The following is an 18,744-nucleotide window of genomic DNA, read 5'->3' on the forward strand; positions in this document are numbered from 1 at the left end:
TTATCTTGACCACATGCATGTCAAGGTGCCCTTAAGTCAATAGGTGGGACAAAAAACTCAGGTAAGGGTCTAGTCAGGGTCAACCTCAATTCTTTCTGGCTTTCCTCTGATCGTCTCCTTTCGCCTGCTGGGTAATGTCAGGGAACGCACAGAGCTATTAGCATCTGCCAGTCTCAGTACTCAGACAGCAATGCAAGCTCTAGAGCGCAAGGTAGAACACTTCATTGTGTAATTGTCCACTTATTAGTTTTGTACGAAAATGTGTCTCATCCAACGTCTCCACAAGTCGCGGGACAGCATTGTCAAGAAGGTTTTTATGGTTTTATGTTACTCAAGATAACTGCATGAAGTCACCAATAGCCCGAAGGCCATCAGGTGTGGTTAGATACCTCTCTAGAACCTACCTCTCTAGTGAATGGTGCTTACCATGAGTGCCGTGGAGATCTGGATTAAAGAGCAGTTCAAGGTTCCCATTGGTTTTTTAGTCAAAGGACCACTGCACATGTGGTAGGAGGGTGATAGCTTCTCTAGACAGCCAGCTTGCTTAGAAAAATGCATCATATCACCAAGTAGATGGGTACTGGGAGGCTAACCAGTGAATAGGCAGATGAGCATATCCCCAAAGGTGTATCTGTGGGTTTAAGGTATATGTATCTATGGTCTTACGGCTGTGCAGAGCCATTCTCATTTGGCACACTGCCTGTGTCTTGTGTTTTTCTGCCTGTTTGTTTTATCTTTCAAAGGGGAGGTGATATGTTAGGTACCTATTGCTTACAACGTGGCACATCAAGGTGGGCGCATACCAGGAGATCGCCCCATTAATGTCAGCAACTGCTCACATTGCTAGCAGTTAAGCAGCCTGGGAAGTCTGGAGGTTAACTCCCCCTCCCCTGTATTGCCCTATGATGTTAGGGCAGTGAGATTTGCACTGTTACAGGTGTTTTATTCGCCCATACAGGGGCTGAAGGGTACATTGCAGAAATCGGTATAAATAGAGTGGGGGCAAGATCTATAGAAGATGTGTACCGGTAACCATGAGAGCAAAGATCAAAATCTCGCAGCAGCAAGTCAGCCAGGTGGGCTGCGCCAGTTGGTTATACCAGAAAGTGTGCTGTGGCTCCAATAGGGTCAAGAAATATGGGTTTGGAGCACTACTGCTGACAATTCCAGAGCACACACTGCACCTCGATTTCAGTAGGTGGAGGAAATATGCTCATATAATTGTCCATGTCTTCACAATCCAAAAGCATTGGCAACTTTTGCGGCACCTGGGATACCAGCAACAAACGCGGGCGATGGGCCATAGATGCTGGGCGGGGTCACCAGCATGGCAACACAGCATCTGTAGATCGCAGTCAGATGAATGAGTGGTGCAGGCAAGAAGGACATGAGATGTAACAGAATCTTTGGAGTCCCCTTAAGGGACCTCAGGACCCACCACTCAGATTAGATCCACCTTTGCCTCATTAGGTGGGTCGGTCCACCTGGCATTCTAGGAAGGCATGACAACCCTTGCTGGGGCAGCAGTTGGTTATCAGTTTGAACCCTCTAGTTGGGACTCGTCAAGTAGGGGGTGGGGTGAACTATGGCTTAATCAACCCCCAAAGGTAAATGCATATCCTTGCACACTGGGCTCAACTGATTATAGCACACAGGACTGTGGTTTCAAAGTAGAGCAGTAGTTTGTTATGTTCTTGGGGTCCCATCTCCTGTTGGCACTGTGCTCCCGTGCAATGGGAGGTCAGTGGGTTGAGATAAGGGTATTGGTTGGCCCGAACAATAACTTGCAGGGTAAACAAGGCTGTAGTTAAAAAAGAGAACAGTAGTTCCCAACCTCCAGGGAGGCCATCGCACAGTCATACAGAAGGGCTAATATAGCCATGTGCAAGCCCACCAAGCAGGAGGGCTTGGTTCAACTCAATTCATATCTAATAGAAGGGCTTAGTAATTTAGGCTTTGCTTCTTTTGTGCAAACACCACACGGTTCCCGATAGGGACGGGGCACACCTATTAGAGTTAGATAGGGAAGTGGTCCAATTAGAAGAATGGTAACGGCAGGTAGCAGGAGGTTATAGAGCCTGCAATAACGTGAAGGGTAATAAAGCTGTGGACAGTAGATCCCCAACTGGGTAGACCCTCTCATTCCGACAGAAAGGAAATTAAAGCCATGGACAAGCCCACCAAGCTGGAGGGCATGGTTCAACTCAAACCAAATATTAAATATGAAGGCCTAAGTAAATTGGCGTGGCCTTTTACCCGTAACACACATGGTCCCCCGATAGGGACGGAGCACACCTGTCAGAGGTAGCTATGGAGATGGTCTACCTAGTAGGACTAAAGGTCAAAGAGGAAGACGGGGTGCACCTGTCAAAGGTGGGTGTCGAACTGTTCTTATTGGATATTAGTACAAGGCGCTGGAAACAGCAGGTTGCAATTGAAGGATACTACAGACCTTGCTGGAGGGCTCTGGAGGCGAAGGTGGCCACATCCAGAGCTTTGGCAGAGTAACAGGGCGATCCGGAGGTGGAAGGCTACAGAAGGGTACCTTTTCGGAAGCACAATAGGGGTGCCTGTGCCAAACCCCAGGAGTCCTTATGGCAGGACCCTGGAGAAAGAATCGTCGGCGCCCGCTAGTCCTTCGGGCGGTTAGAAGCCTGAGCAACGGGGCTTGCCTTGCAACGTTCTGCCCTAAAAAGGGTGTGAGTAAAGTGGTGGACCAGTGGTTTACGGTATTCAAGGGGGAATCCCATCATAACTGGTAGCACCGATTCGATTGGCCACGGTGCAATTTGGCTCTTCAGGCAGGCAGGGCAGCGTAGGTCAGTCACTGCTGCCTGCCCTTGGATCGCCCGTAAGTTAACCCACCATGTTGGATACTTTTATATGGAATAAACCTGCAACAATCGTTTCCCAACACAGAATTGTGTTTTGTATTTATTTATTCCATTGTGCATGCTAACCTTGCAAAGGGTGGGGTGTGTTGCCTATATAGGCACTGTGTGGCTGCCCGCGGCTCACACAGTGAGCCACCTAAAAGGGCGGCCACCTTAGTGCCACTTAGGCACACCAACACCCCCTCTAGTCATGGGACCCTGGGGAGGAGTTCCACAGCCCGGCATGCGGGCCGCGTCATCTCTGGTGCACAGACGGTTGGGAGAAGGTATTTGCACCTGCCCCCATCTTTTGGGTGCCCTCTTTGCTACCGGACACGCCGTCTCCCGCCCTACCGCATACTTGGCGTGTTGGCTGGGGAGCTCGGTTAGGTAGAACTATTTAATGTTTTTGTTTTTGTTGCAGGTGGAGTTACAGGGCGATCTGGAGGTGGAAGGGTACAGAAGGGTACCTCTTCAGGAGCACAATAGGGGTGCCTGTGCCAAACCCCAGGAGTCTTTACAGCAGGACCCTGGAGAAAGAATCGTCGGCTCCCGCTAGTCCTTCGGTTGGTTGGAAGCCTGAGCAACAGGGGGCTTGCCTTGCAACGTTCCGCCATAAAAAGGGTGTGAGTAAAGTGGTGGACCAGTGGTTCATTGTATTCAAGGGGGGAATCCCCTCATAACTGGTAGCATGGATTGGATTGGCCACGGTGCAATTTGGCTCTTTAGGCGGGCAGGGCAGCGTAGGTCAGTCACCGCTGCTTGCCCTTGGATCGCTCGTAAGTTAACCCACCATGTTGCATACTTTTGTATGGAACAAACCTGCAGCAATCTTTTCCCAACAAAGAATTGTGTTGTGTTTTTATTTATTCCATTGTGCATGCTAACCGTGCAAAGGGTGGGGCGTGTTGCCTATATAAAGACTATGCTTCCTGTGCGATCTGGCCTCACTAACTTGTGTTGGAAACTTTAATAAAGACACTTGAAATAACTACTGCATGAGATATGTCTTTACAAAGTGGCGACGAGTTCCAACACAAGATATCGCACCCATCTGTGCCACTTCTACCACCACTTGTGAAATCACCAAGTTACGGCGTGATTTCTTCTGGAAGTCATCGAGGTTTAAATATACAGCTTGTGGCTTTTGTTTAATGAGAAGATCAGGTCAGTTGTGCTGTGTCCTGTGCTGATAGGCTTTGTGTACCTATGCGTGGGAATACAAGTGACTGTTTAACTGTTTTTAGTTGTGTGCTTCTTGCCTGCCATCGTATTCTGCTCCTCACTTCAGGCATTTGTGACGTGATATCCAGCGGAGCCACGCGCATTCTTCTTCTTAATCGCACTGCATTCCGGGTCTTCCTCTGTGACATCAGCGCCTTACAGAGATCTACGTACTGTGCACTTCTATTTTCTTCAGCATAATCTCCTGCCTGTACATGCCACCGTCTTGCGGTTGGCGTTTTTCAGCAGGCATTTCACAGGAGTCTCTGCTGGACCTGTTTTGGCTCACGCTAGTAATAAGGAAGTGTTTCTCACGGTTATTTTCCTGTTTCCGCAAAAGCTGGCTGATTTCTCCAAGTTTTCCTCTGTTCTTCATGGGAGTCTTCAGTTGACTGGCACAGCTGTATCTGCCAATCTTAGGGTGAAGCTGATTTTGGTACTTGCAGGCATTCTCCTGGTTACAAGGTATATATTTTTGTTATTAACTGCCTGTCTGGTTTGCCACGCTGACAGGCACAGCTCTTGGGTGCGCAAGGTATATTTAACTTTAAATATTTTCATTTGCTACTTCCACTGCTAATCATACATTTCAGTCACCTTTCCATTGTGTTGTTTGTGCACTCAATCTGTGCTATGACCTAAGTGTATTTAATTAACCTTTCTCCTCCTCAGCCATTTTTTCCAGCGGGTGGTGAGCCTGTGCTAAAATAGGAGGAATGGAGAAAGCATTTCTCCAATTACATTGCAACCTTTGAGGGTGATGAAGATTTTACGCTGGAGAAGAAGATAAGGATCCTTCTACATTGTCTGGGTTTGAAGGCGTTAGAATTTATAACAGAATCAATAAAAAAGCCTCAGGTTGCATATCAGGGGGACTGTTATACAAACTCGTTGGAGGATTTAAATGCATATTGCAAACCCACTGTTTGCGTTGCTGTAGACAGATACAAATTATTTCACAGATAGCAAAGGAAGGAGGAGCCTATTGAAGACTACATTTCGGCCCTTAAGAACCTTGCTCTCACTTGTCTGTTCGGCAATATTCACGACTAATTCATTAGAGACCAAATTGTAATGCAGGCATCTAATTCAAGCATTCAGAAATGTTTGTGGGCCAAAGGGGAAAGTCCTTTGCAGAATGGTATTGATGTTGTAAAGAGAGCTGAAATGACTGGAAGATGTGCTAAGGCTGTTCTAGCTGAGGGTAAAGATAAGAGAGCGGATGGTAATGTAGCCGCAGTTGGACACAACAAGGCTTCATCTACACCAAAGAAGAAGGTGCAGTGAGCTTCCTCAACAAGTGAGAAAAGTTTGGTGACATCCAAAAGAAGGTATTTTAGGTGTGACAGTCCTAACCATTTAACGCATGATAAGTCGTGTCCTGCCAGAAAACAGAAGTGTTCATTTTGTGGGGTGGTGGGGCATTTTCAGAAAGCGTGAAAAAGGAAATAGTCAGGTTCCGTCAAATTTATTGAGGTGCAAGGGTATAATGCTCAAAACATGTCTGACAAGGATGATTTGAATATGTGTGTGCTTGGTGTGGAAGATGATATGTTATTGCAGGTCGACATTTTACAAACTCCGAAGAAGATGAAACCTGTGTGTGAAATGTCTATGGGTGGTGTTGATTCCGGCTTGCAAAACACTATTAGTAACAAACAGGTGTGGGATGTCAAGTTTGCATCGACTTTGGGGTGTCAACTTGAAAATCCAGACATCTTGATCAAAAGCTTCACAGGTGAATCCATTGATGTGTGTGGGTACAGAAAGGTTGTGTTCAATTTCAAGGACAGAGAAACCATTGGGAAGTTATATGTGTCAAAAACGGGACCCTCTGTTTTGGGTTGGATTGATCAGGGCAGTCTCAGCATCATTTTGGATCCTAACGGCCCTGATCCTGTTGTTAAAGTTCAGCCTGAGGAGTAGTTTGCCAAGCTGATCTTGACAACATTTCCTAGAGTGTTTTCTGGTTCTATTGGGAAGTTGATTGGGTTCCAGCATAAAATTTGTGTTAAAAAAGGTGCCATTCCATCGGTTCACAAAGTCAGGAACATTCATTTTGCTATTACAAATGATGTCAAAGAACAGTTCGATAATCTGCTTAGTGAGGTAGTTATTGAACAAGTGGAGTCTTCTGAGTAGGTGGCTCCCTTGGTGGTGGCTAAATGACCTAATGGCAAGTTGAGACTTTGTATTGACTTGCAAATCTCAATAATAACATAGTGGTGGACCAGTTTACCTTGCCACGTATCAGTGAGATGTTGGCTCTCACTAGGGGCATCAAATGGTTTTCAACCATTGCCCTCCAGTCTGCTTACCATCAGGTCCCCCTACACCACTCTAGTAGGAAGAATGGAAAGTGGAAATTAGCTAGGACGCTTTGCTATGCAGGGTTATGGAGATGGTTGCGAGTGGGTGGCCTGTGAAGTATTGCACCCCCAAAGGAGCTACATCCGTTTTGAGAGGTGAAGCAAAACGTATCCATTGAAGCTGGTCTGTTTTGAGAAGTGGTAGGGTTATTCCTCCTTCTAAATTGAGATCTAAAATCCTGGTGAATGACCATGAAGGAGATTTGGGTATAAGCAAGACCAAGAGTAGGGTTAAGAGCTGGTATTGGTGGCCTGGAATGAACATTGAGATTGAGAGAACAGTCAGATATTGTGCACGGTGCAAAAATGCTGACAAGTCGCAGGTCACATTCAGGCCCCCCCCCCTTCCTCCCTTAGCATCACCTAGTATGCCTTGGCAGAGGGTGAGCATTGATATCATGGGTCCCATCCTGGAAGGTGATGAACTAGTCTTCGTCATAGTTCTAATTGACGACTTCTCAAATGGCCTGAGATAGGGCTCGTCCGGAAAGCTGATGCCAACAACTTTGTAAAGTTTTTGGACAATGTGTTAATTAGGGATGGTTTACCTAAGTGTATTGTTAGTGATAACGGTCTCCAGTTCATTTCTGAAATATTCAAGTCTTGCCTAGACAGGAATGGTATATTGCACAAGACCACATCTTGTTATCACCATGCAGGAAATGGTGCAGTTGAGCAGGTTATCTGTGTCATCAAGGGTATTGTTCAGTTGGCTTGTAACAATTATCTTGCATGGAAAATTGAAGTCTTCAAAACTTTGTGGGCATTCCAAATCACCCCTTGCAGCAGGACCAATTTGTGGCCTTTTTAATCTTATGAGAGAAAGAACCGTCATGTCAAAGTATAATGTAGGGTTGTTAGAAGTTGCCAGGAGAGTGAATTGGTCTGCTTTGGGTGTAAAGAGCAATTTGGAGAAAGCCCAGAGTCTTACAAAAAAGAATTATGACACCAAACATAATTGCAGACCTGTTCAACTTAAGGTTGGAGATGTTGTAAGAGTTAAAAAAAAATTGCCATATTGGTAAGTGCCAGAACAGATTTTCTTCACCGCTCACTATCATTAAGGTGTTTTGCAATTCAGCTTTGCTGAGTAACGGCAGGGTATGGCATTTCTCCTCTATGGCTTTGTGCAAGCTAAAAGATTGTGCTGAAGCTTCTGTCAATGTGAATGGTGATAGTCCAGCCTCACTTAATAAAAGTTTGTGGTTGGAGGATGAGTTGAGCATACTGGTGAGATGGAGTCTGAAGCTTGTCAGCAACCTTTTCAAGAGTCGATCAGCCGTAATCCTGTGGAAGTAGGGGCTTCTACAAGCTCCAAGACCAGCAGAGTGGGGCATCCACTTGTGTTGCCTAGGAATTATCTGATTTCATTTGTAAGTGATTCATGTTGATAGTGATTTACCTTGGAAAAGTGTACCCTTTTACTCACGATCCTGTATTTGGGTTTTCATATGTATGCGACTGAAGCCTACCTTGTTTATATCCCTTTGTACAGTGTACATCCTGAGCTTATATATCAAGACTCTCTCATATAGAGGTAGGCGAGCAAACAAATTAACAGGCAGAGCAACTCCAGGGTCCGTTCTAGCCCTAAGACCTCATTTCTGAGCAGAGCTGTGAAAATATTTGGCAAGTAAATTATGCACAACCATCATGTTAGAATATAAGAAAGCATCTTCAAAATTCAAAAAACTACTTAACACGCCAAAGAGTTTCACATTTGTACATTAGATTATTGCTGAATTGAGAAATGTATTTTAAATTTATTAAAACTGACATTTTTAAACAATAACTGAGAAACATTCCTGCCCTGCATGGATGACAAAGCTATTAGTGAATGTAGAGGGAAGTCAGTTGGCATGGCAACCTATATTTGCCCTCCGTTGTTAATATATATGTAGCAACATTATACACTATTAAACAAACATTAGAGGTTTTGTACAGCGTGCATCCTGGACTCACATATTTGAAGGTGCTCATGTGTGATAATGAACTCAAAGGAAGTTTGGTAAAATAAAGTATTTGTCTGAGATCACACAATTGGGCCAAGCAGGTAAGCCGGATTGATCCCAGATTTTCCAGTTTCACACTGTGCAATTCAGCCACTAGATGATGATCTCTTTGTGACATGAAAGCTTAATGCTTTGTCCTTCATACTTGGAGAAGATTAGAACATGGGTGACAAGCAGAATCCACATTTTCTTTTTGGCAGATGTGTATATGGCAAACCTTGCCCAAGGTCATTACAGAGCTGCCAATAGAGACAGACTTTGTTCCACCTTTTTTGGCGCAGGGAGATTTGCGCAAATTCACAGAATGTTGAGTCAAACCGGCATTCAAATCCGTCTCCTATGTAGCACGGTCAGCAGCTGTAGCCACTGGGCCACATTGTCTCCTGTGAAAGCTTGGCTTGTTTTGGGCTTGAGGTTCCAAGAGACCCTCGGGCGGAGCAAGAGCCAGGCTTCGGGTTCGAGCCTGGCTCTCACTGGCTCACCTACCTTTACTCCCATATGTGCTAATGACTTCATTAGCACATATGGGAGTGCCTTGAAATACCTTTAACCTGTACAAAAGGAAAACCTTTTTTGTACGGCACTCATTCTAAGTTCTGATATTTCGAGACACTCTCATGCATGCTAATGCCTTCATTAGCACGTATGAGAGCTGCAATCCTAGGGCTACCTAATGGGATGACGTGCTCAAAAATGAAAGGCATGCACAGCAGTCGGGGGCTAGGGCAATGCTACTGTGGCATCAAACTGGCCGTGGCCCTCAGTGCTCCTGGAGTGCACATGTGCAGTGCTCCCAGGAGAGACTGTAAACTGAGAAATACTGTAAACAGATACACAGCACATGCTAAAGCATGTGCAGTGTATTTACAACATGCATGAAACCCTTTGTCGCAGAGTTATGAGTTGCGGGTCTCATGACTGTGACGGGGTGACTCTGTGACGGGTCTCATGACTGACCTCAGGCCACAGTCTCTTCATCATACACAGGCCGCATGCTGTAACCCCACACTTTCACAAATTGTCCCAAGGTGGGATGGGGCTAGCAATGCTTCTTGACTGCACCCCACCCTGTGAACGACATGGGAAAGGTGGGGTGCTGCGGACGTTTTATATTGCAGCCTGAGCCTGTAATGATTGATAAGTAACCCTAGGAAGTGCAGGGGTGATGCCCCAAATGCCTTGAGCAGGTTTAAAATATTACACTGCTGAGTGTCATCAGTGGGTGTCCTCTTGAGACCCCTGTAAATTGCTGGGCAGGGGGGTGCTAGGTCAGCCCTGAGCCTGCTGAAGTAAAACAAAGAATATTAATGCTTAGTGGCACATGCGCACTAGCACATGTGCATCTGTAAGATGCCTGGCTGCAAGTCTAAAACTCCTCTTGGCAAAGGCAAGAGAAAGGAAGGAAACCAGACAGTCAGACATGCCTAACCAGTTTTGTGTGTGATAAGGATGGAAATTTCTAAGTGTAATTATCATCCACATGATATGTCTCATTAAACAACTGTTGTTTAATTAGAAATGTCCTTTAGTTGGTTAATTAGTCTTAGCAATTACCATCCACATAAGTCACAAAACTGGGTGGACGGAGCCCCGACGGCTTTAGTCAGGATTCACCCCTGTAGGGTCCCTTTAAATCGTATAATGTACAGATCATTGTGAATGCCCCTCTTGGAGCCCTGTGTCCATTTCTGAAATACTCATTTAAAAGAAGTTCTAGTTCTCAACACCTCATCTGGGCTGTTTATAATACTTGTCTACATCTAACATACTGTGTCCAATTCTAGTGGTCTTACTTTTGTATTGTGTTAAGTGCTTAAAGTTCCAGCTAGAATGTTATCTCTTGTACTCCGTGAACTGGTGTCTTATTACAAAAACTGCCCGGGAGGCGCAATGGATGTGTGCGTACTCTTTTTGTGCCCAGGAGAAACGTTGGTATTATAGAAGGGGCTGCAGATTCTTGTGGGGCCCCTTCTTCAATACAGATTCGAGGGGGTTGTTCCCTCATTAGCATGAGAATATGGCTCTAGGCTAATGACTTGGGCATAAAGGTAAAGAGATTATCAGGAGGCTCACTGACTGTGCACCACTAAGAGGATGTGATTAGTCAGTGCACCCTCACCTAGGTCAAGCCCTGCAAGGGACGAATGGGATCCCTTGGAACCATAGGCACAGTCTTGCACTGCACCCACCTGCAGAGAACTCTCTGTCCCCTTTTCAAAAGCAAGAAAAGTGCCCCTTGCACCGTGGAAGACAGGTCAGCTACTTGCATGGCTTGTCCGCCTTTCAATAATGTGCTGTCCTCATGGAGGGCCCCAGTTTGCCACTGCCCTGTGAGCAGCACGGTATGTGTAATACGGAGCACGATCTCTGTTAATGTCTGGTGTACCTAGTTAAAGGTGCACTGTGGCGCAAAGAGGTACAGTGCACACTACACATAATACTAGAGTATTACTGCTACCTTTAGAGGCTCCTTCTGGCATATTGTGTCCAGTTTGGAGGCCTTATCTAGTGCATGGTGTTCGTTTCTAGATGCTACATCTGGATTGCCGTAAGCAGTTATGGAACACTCATCTTGAATGATGCTTACTTCTGCAGCATCGAATGGAGGAGATAGCTGTGGCTACAAAAACATAAAACATGGCGATTATAATTATAATGAAGGCGTATATTGAAGCCATAGATTGCACAACTACCAGTTACAAGTTGATCTATTCTTGATATTTAAGGGGAAGGGAAATTACCTTGCACCTACTGCTAATTTTAAATTAAAGAAGTTGCAGAATAGATATACCACTAAGGATGCTGTTTTGAATTGTTTCGACTATTCTACAAAATGTACCAATAAAAAATGAATTAATAAAAAAATAGATGTTTTGAGTATGTCAGTGTTTGAAGGGCTTCTCATACATATGCAGAAATGGATGCAGGAGATTACTTGGTGAGCTGGTGAACCGTGGGGAAGTAGATGATTAATGCTTCATAGGTCACTGATGGATGAGTGGGTGAATATGAATGAATAAGTGGGGGGTGGATAATCAGAATCATAATATGTATTTAGCCTGCAAGATGCCTTACTGAGTCAATGCTCCCCGCAGACATCTGGAGTGATCAGAAGTTTAAATGTAAGCATGGCAGACTCATGTGATATAAAGGGCTATACAGAAATGCAAGTTATCATTATTGTTAATGATTGTATGTGAATGATGCATGATCACTGCTATATCTACAGCTGTGCACAGCTAGCATCTGTGACCAAAGCCTGTGTAAGAAATGGGGGTCTCTAGTTGGCAGAGGTAGGTACCTTTGTCCAAATAGGGACCCTTGCTTCTAGTCAGGGTAAGGGGTTACACACTTTAGATAACCCCTGCTCACCCCCTTGGTAGCTTGGCTCGAGCAGACAGGCTTATCCCAAAGGCAATGTGTAAAGTATTTGTACCAACACTCACGATAACACCACCAATGGACACCACACCAGTTCAGGAAAATAAAGTATCTTTATCTAAACTAAACAAGACCAAAACGACAAAAATCCAACATACGCAGCTAAAGATATGACTTTCAAAAGGTTTCAAGAACTTGTACCATAGAAAATTATGGATGGGTATTTTTTCACCAAAGTACTTGTAGATGCATCAAAGTTCCAAAAGCCAAACAGCCGCAGAGTCGGAAAAGAAAGAGATGCGACACTCCTGAGACCTTGGGGAGGCGATGCGACAGTCCCGCTGCATGCAGAGGAACAGCTGCATCGAATCCGGCTTTTATGGGAAGTGATGCGTCATTTCTTTGTGACGGTTCCGGTCCACAGGTGATGTGTCGGAAGTACTTGCCGCACAGGTACGATGTGTGGAAATCCGGGATGCGGCGGCGATCGATGCGGTGGTGTTGTGCGGCGCTGCGTCGGCCCTCTTCAGCTGCGATCCCTCGATGTATCGATTCTTGCAGCGACGACAGGCGCTGCAATGGTTTTCGCAGTGGTGCGGCGATGCATGGAAATTCTTCACGCGCTGTGAAGATGCGTCTGAAAAACAGCCGCAAGAAGAGCGATGAGTCGATTTCTGTAGTTCTTTGAGTTTCTTCTCTCTTCCAGCTCCCAAACATCAGCAACGGCCTCCAGAGGCCCAAAACCGCCACAGGCACCTCAAGACAGGTAAGAACTCACAACAGCAGAGTTCAGTTGAGCAGGGGGTGAAGTCTCTGTGTCCCTGAGACTTCTGTACAGGAGGCCAGCTCACTTCAGGATCTTGGAGATCTCCTTCAAGCAGGGGCCACAGCAAAGTCCTTCTCCTTTCCTTGGCTGAAACAGCAACTACAGGCCAACCGCAGATACACAGCAAGGGCAGTACTTCTCCTCAGTCTCTCCAGCTCTTCTCCTTGGCTAAGGTACCTCTTGAATTCCAGGAATTATCTAAAGTGTGAGGTTTTGGGTCTGATACTTATACCCCAAAATGTCTTTGTTCTCTTTGTGCAAGGGGGTCTGAGTCAAGTTCAAACCAGATCTGGGTGGCACTCTGCAAGTGCACAACAAAATCCATTGTCAGTTTGAGTCTTGGCTCCAGATACACCACAGGGGGCGGAGCCAGCATTGTGGAAGGAAGGCACAGCCCTATTCAGGTACAGGTGTTACTCCTCCTACCACTCCAAATGCAGATCAGGCCTATTCAGCCTAGTGCTGACTCATCCAGACACCTGGAGCCACTGCACCTCCCCAGCCCATTTCACTCCAAAGCCAGACAGTCAATCCACAAACAGGCAGATGCACACAGGATGGTTGAACAAGAAAATTGCCACCTTTTAGGACACAGCAGCATCTGTTTGTTCACTTGTCAGTGAACAAACAGATGTTCATGTGTTCAACATTTAAACCGTGAATGATGCACAGTATCTTCTACTCTCACGCTTGTGGCTATCTGGCCAAATAATTCTCAAAATACACTTAAGCACCCACTGTGGGTCAGAACTCGCGTTTTGTTTGAGCTCCCTAAAACTTAAAAAATAAAATGGGTTCCGAAGAGTTTGAATACAAGGAGCTCTCACCTGGAAGACTTTCCCTTCGGACATTCACTCTGAAGCCAATCACTTGAGATCAGTAGCAGACAGTCCTTAAGGCCCCCTCACCCTCCACCCTTTTGGAAACATGAAGAGTGTCTGTCAGGCTCAGCATGGATCAGCCTTTCGGACACTCATTATGTTCAGGTTACGTAGCCAGTTGCTGTACTTGTGCTAAATACACAGGCGCCTGACTGCCTGAGCTGAACTTTGCCAGGTTGATGATTTCACAGCCCTAGGGGTGCAACCTTCTCAGACAAACTAACCACTTATAAAGCCTCCCCATCATGATGAAGGGGTGCGTCACAGATAGACTTGGACCTGGGTGCTTTTGTTTTAAACCCTGAAGTGCCCAGGGCAGATTGTCTATCAGTGATGCTTGTCACAGAGTGGGGTGGGGAAGGTTGAGGAGGGTAGGCATCACTGACCCCATCCCACTCTGTGAGGTGTAAGGGACTGCCACCCCCTCTCACTGACTGGCCTATAACAAATACAGCCAATGTGAGGAGGAGGCAGGCCCAATCCTCCAGGAACCACCATGGCTTCTCTCCCACCACCTGAGATCACCTCTGCAGCCGATACATTTAAAAAAGAATGTTTGGTATGTGTATTTGTGGGTGCATGCTGTGATTGTGTGAGGGTGTACACTTTTGAATGTATGTATGACGTTACAACGCATGCTATTACAACGCCTACCGTTACAACGCATTTTTTACAACGCAAACACTACTACAACACTATCCTTTACAACAAATACTTTTACAACGCTAAACTTATTAAAATACTTAAAAGTGCTGTTACAACGAAAACCATTACAACGCATACCATTACAACGCGAAAAAAATATTTTTTTAATAAAAAGTACAATAAAATCTGGCACGGGATGCAGGGAAATTAGGGGTTTTAGGGTGGGGAAGTGTATTAAAATGTGGAGAAAAACTGTACGTAAATTGACTGAAATGCATTACAAAATTAATACTCGAGTATTAAAATTAATACTACCATTTCCCCCAAAAATCAGTTTTCACACATTTCAAAGTTTAACACAAATAACGAAAAATTTAACAACAGTTCATACACATTTTAATCATGAATATATCGGAAAATAAGTAAACAGAGTAAAACAGAAGACACATACACATAGGCGTCATTTTATCCATCTCACTTGTAAAACTTGTCCTACAACACTTTCTATGAAAACAATAGTAAAAGACATGTTCCAAAATGGATGCCAAAACGGAGCAAATGAATGAAAACAATACATCTTTTAATGCTTTTTTAAATTATCATTTTCCACAGAAAAATAAAGTATATTAAAAAACACAACGAACGCAGTTTTAAAAAAAATTAATAGTGACACTGACTAAAACTTATAAATACCAGGAAGACACCATTTTGCAATCAGTTGATTATCAACTACCAGAGAGACCAGACGTAAAAATCTGACCCTCTGACACCTCCACTGTGACCTCCACTGAGAGAGCACTGCATTCGTTTGGAAAAGCATTGTTAGTTTGCAACTACTAGTAAGTCACTAATATATTTTAACACCTTGTTTTATCCTTAATCATGTTTTATTTCCATACAAAATATGTTTAAAAAATATTTATATTAACTTATAAAATTTACTGTTTCTAATTTTTTATCACTAAAAAAACTGTAATATATACCAACTTAAATCATCTACTTTTTTTTCAAAAAACAGAAACTTGTTATTCTTTCAAAATCAAGAAATCTTGTCCCTAATTTTCCATCACCTCAACGTAATCAACTCACCTTTACTATTGTGAAGGTAAATGTTTTTTAATTGTAATTATTTTACTTTAAAAATATATTTTTAGCATTAGCAAAAGTGTTGTATGGTAAACGGGATTATATTAATTTTTTACACATTCACACTGCATCATAAACAAAATTATGCGATGGTGCAGGGGTAACAATTAATAATATGACTGCAGTTAGGTACTGTATTTGAGAAAGCGTTTCATGGTACTGGGGTAACTATTACTATTCTAAGTCCCAGAATGTTCAGCAGTAGAGTAATTGAGTGATGGTGTAGGGGTATCCATTATTACTCTTATTTCATAATGCATTGAAAGTGTATTATGTTTTGCTGTACCAATTGTTACTCATACTCATGTGTGATGCAGCACCATGAAAAGTATGATATGTGATGTAGTTAGAGTGAAATAAAATATCAGATTTACAATCAATTGGTCTCTTTTTTTTTTTCAACCAACGTTGTCAAAGTTGCATTAATTATTTAATTTTTTTTTCATTTTCACAGTCAATCGGTTGCAACTTTGTGGATTAAATCACTAAAATAAATAGCTTAATCCTGCAGCCAGCACTACCAAGAAACCATGAAAACAATCAGCTAAAGAAAAGGGTATTTTAAATTTACACTGTTATAAATTCCACAATGTAATAGTCATACCTTTTGCTATTGTTACTCCAGGAAAGTGCAGAAGTAGGGTAAGTGTTGGATAGTGTAGGGGTACAATTTACTATTCTAACTCCAGGAAGGTGCAGCAGTAGGGAAAGTGTTGGATGGTGTAGGGGTAAAATTTACTATTCTAACTCCAGGAAGGTGCAGCAGTAGGGAAAGTGTTATGTACTAATAGTTAAATTCAATGTCATAATTTCAAAAAGTTAATCAAAATTTGCATTTGTCACCAACGTTCAGTTTTTTCATTTTTTCTTTTTTCATTTTTCCAGACAATTGTTTTCAACTTTGTTTTACGATTCAGTCCAACACATACGTGAAAACTCCAGCCAGCAGGCCAATACCACTTCAGAAGCCTCACCAAGGAAAGGAATCCCAAAAAAAGGTATTTTAAAGCAACATTGTTTTTAAACCATCAATATGTTTGGCAAACCATTTACTTATTAATGTTAATAAAATCCCAAAATATATAAAATAAGGGTTGCAGTTGGAAGAAGTTATTTTTCAAACTCCAGGAAGGTGCAGCAGTAGGGAAAGTGTTGGATAGTGTAGGGGTACAATTTACTATTCTAACTCCAGGAAGGTGCAGCAGTAAGGAAAGTGTTGGATGGTGTAGGGGTGCAATTTACTATTCTAACTCCAGAAAGGTGCAGCAGTAGGGAAAGTGTTGGATGGTGTAGGGGTACAATTTACTATTCTAACTCCTGGAAGGTGCAGCAGTAGGGAAAGTGTTGGATGGTGTAGGGGTGCAATTTACTCTTCTAACTCCAGAAAGGTGCAGCAGTAGGGAAAGTGTTGGATGGTGTAGGGGTAGAAATTTACTATTCTATCTCCAGGAAGGTGCAGCAGTAGGGAAAGTGTTCGATGGTGTTTGGGATCAATTTACTATTCTTACTCCAGGAAGGTGCAGCAGTAGGGAAAGTTTTGGATGGTGTAGGGGTACAATTTACTATTCTAACTCCTGGAAGGTGCAGCTGTAGGGAAAGTGTTATGTACTAATAGTTAAATAGAATGTCTTAATTTAAACAATTTCATCTAAATTTGCATTTGTCACCAACGTTCAGTTTTTTCAATTTCTTTTTTCCATTTTTCCAGACAATTGTTTTCAACTTTTTTGTACGATTCAGTCCAACACATAAGTGAAAACTCCAGCCAGCAGGCCAATACCACATCAGAAGCCTCTCCAAGGAAAGGAATCCCAAAAAAACAAGGTATTTTTAAACAGCATTGTTTTAAAAACATCAATATGTTACCCAAACCATTTACTTATTAATGATAATAAAATCCCAAAATAGATAAAATAAGGGTTGCAGTTGAAAGAACTTATTTTTCTAACTCCAGGAAGGTGCAGCAGTAGGAAAAGTGTTGGATGGTGTAGGGGTACAATTTACTGTTCAAACTCCAGGAAGGTGCAGCAGTAGGGAAAGTGTTGGATGGTTTAGGGGTGCAATTTACTATTCTAACTCCAGGAAGGTGCAGCAGTAGGGAAAGTGTTGGATGGTGTAGGGGTAGACATTTACTATTCTATCTCCAGGAAGGTGCAGCAGTAGGGAAAGTGTTGGATGGTGTAGGGGTAGAAATTTATATTCTATCTCCAGGAAGGTGCAGCAGTATGGAAAATGTTGGATGGTGTAGGGGTGCAATTTACTATTCTAACTCCAGGAAGGTGCAGCAGTAGGGAAAGTGTTGGATGGTGTAGGGGTGCAATTTACTATTCTAACTCCAGGAATGTGCAGCAGTAGGGAAAGTGTTGGATGGTGTAGGGGTATAAATTACTATTCTAACTCCAGGTAGGTGCAGCAATAGGGAAAGTGTTGGATGGTGTAGGGGTATAATTTACTATTCTAACTCCAGGAAGGTGCAGCAGTAGGGAAAGTGTTGGATGGTGTAGGGGTATAATTTACTATTCTAACTCCAGGAAGGTGCAGCAGTAGAGAAAGTGTTGGATGGTGTAGGGGTATAATTTACTATTCTAACTCCAGGAAGGTGCAGCAGTAGGGAAAGTGTTGGATGGTGTAGGGGTACAATTTACTATTCAAACTCCTAGTAGGTGCAGCAGTAGAGAAAGTGTTGGATGGTGTAGGGGTATAAATTACTATTCTAACTCCAGGTAGGTGCAGCAGTAGGGAAAATGTTGGATGGTGTAGAGGTATAATTTATTATTCTAACTCCAGGAAGGTGCAGCAGTAGGGAAAGTGTTGGATGGTGTAGGGGTACAATTTACTAATCAAACTCCTAGTAGGTGCAACAGTAGAGAAAGTGTTGAATGGTGTAGGGGTATACATTACTATTCTAACTCCAGGAAGGTGCAGCAGTAGGGAAAGTGTTGGATGGTGTAGGGGTACAATTTACTATTCAAACTCCTAGTAGGTGCAGCAGTAGGGAAAGTGTTGGATGGTGTAGGGGTATAAATTACTATTCTAACTCCAGGAAGGTGCAGCAGTAGGGAAAGTGTTGGATGGTGTAGGGGTACAATTTACTATTCTAACTCCAGAAAGGTGCAGCAGTAGAGAAAGTGTTGGATGGTGTAGGGGTATAATTTACTATTCTAACTCCAGGAAGGTGCAGCAGTAGGGAAAGTGTTGGATGGTGTAGAGGTACAATTTACTATTCTAACTCCAGGAAGGTGCAGCAGTAGGGAAAGTGTTGGATGGTGTAGGGGTGCAATTTACTATTCTAACTCCAGGAAGGTGCAGCAGTAGGGAAAGTGTTGGATGGTGTAGGGGTAACATTTGAGGTATAGTATTTACTTTTACATCCTAATTTGTTTTTCT

The sequence above is a fragment of the Triturus cristatus genome, chromosome 2_2 (assembly GCF_964204655.1).
Source record: "Triturus cristatus chromosome 2_2, aTriCri1.1, whole genome shotgun sequence".
Lineage (NCBI taxonomy): Eukaryota > Metazoa > Chordata > Amphibia > Caudata > Salamandridae > Triturus > Triturus cristatus.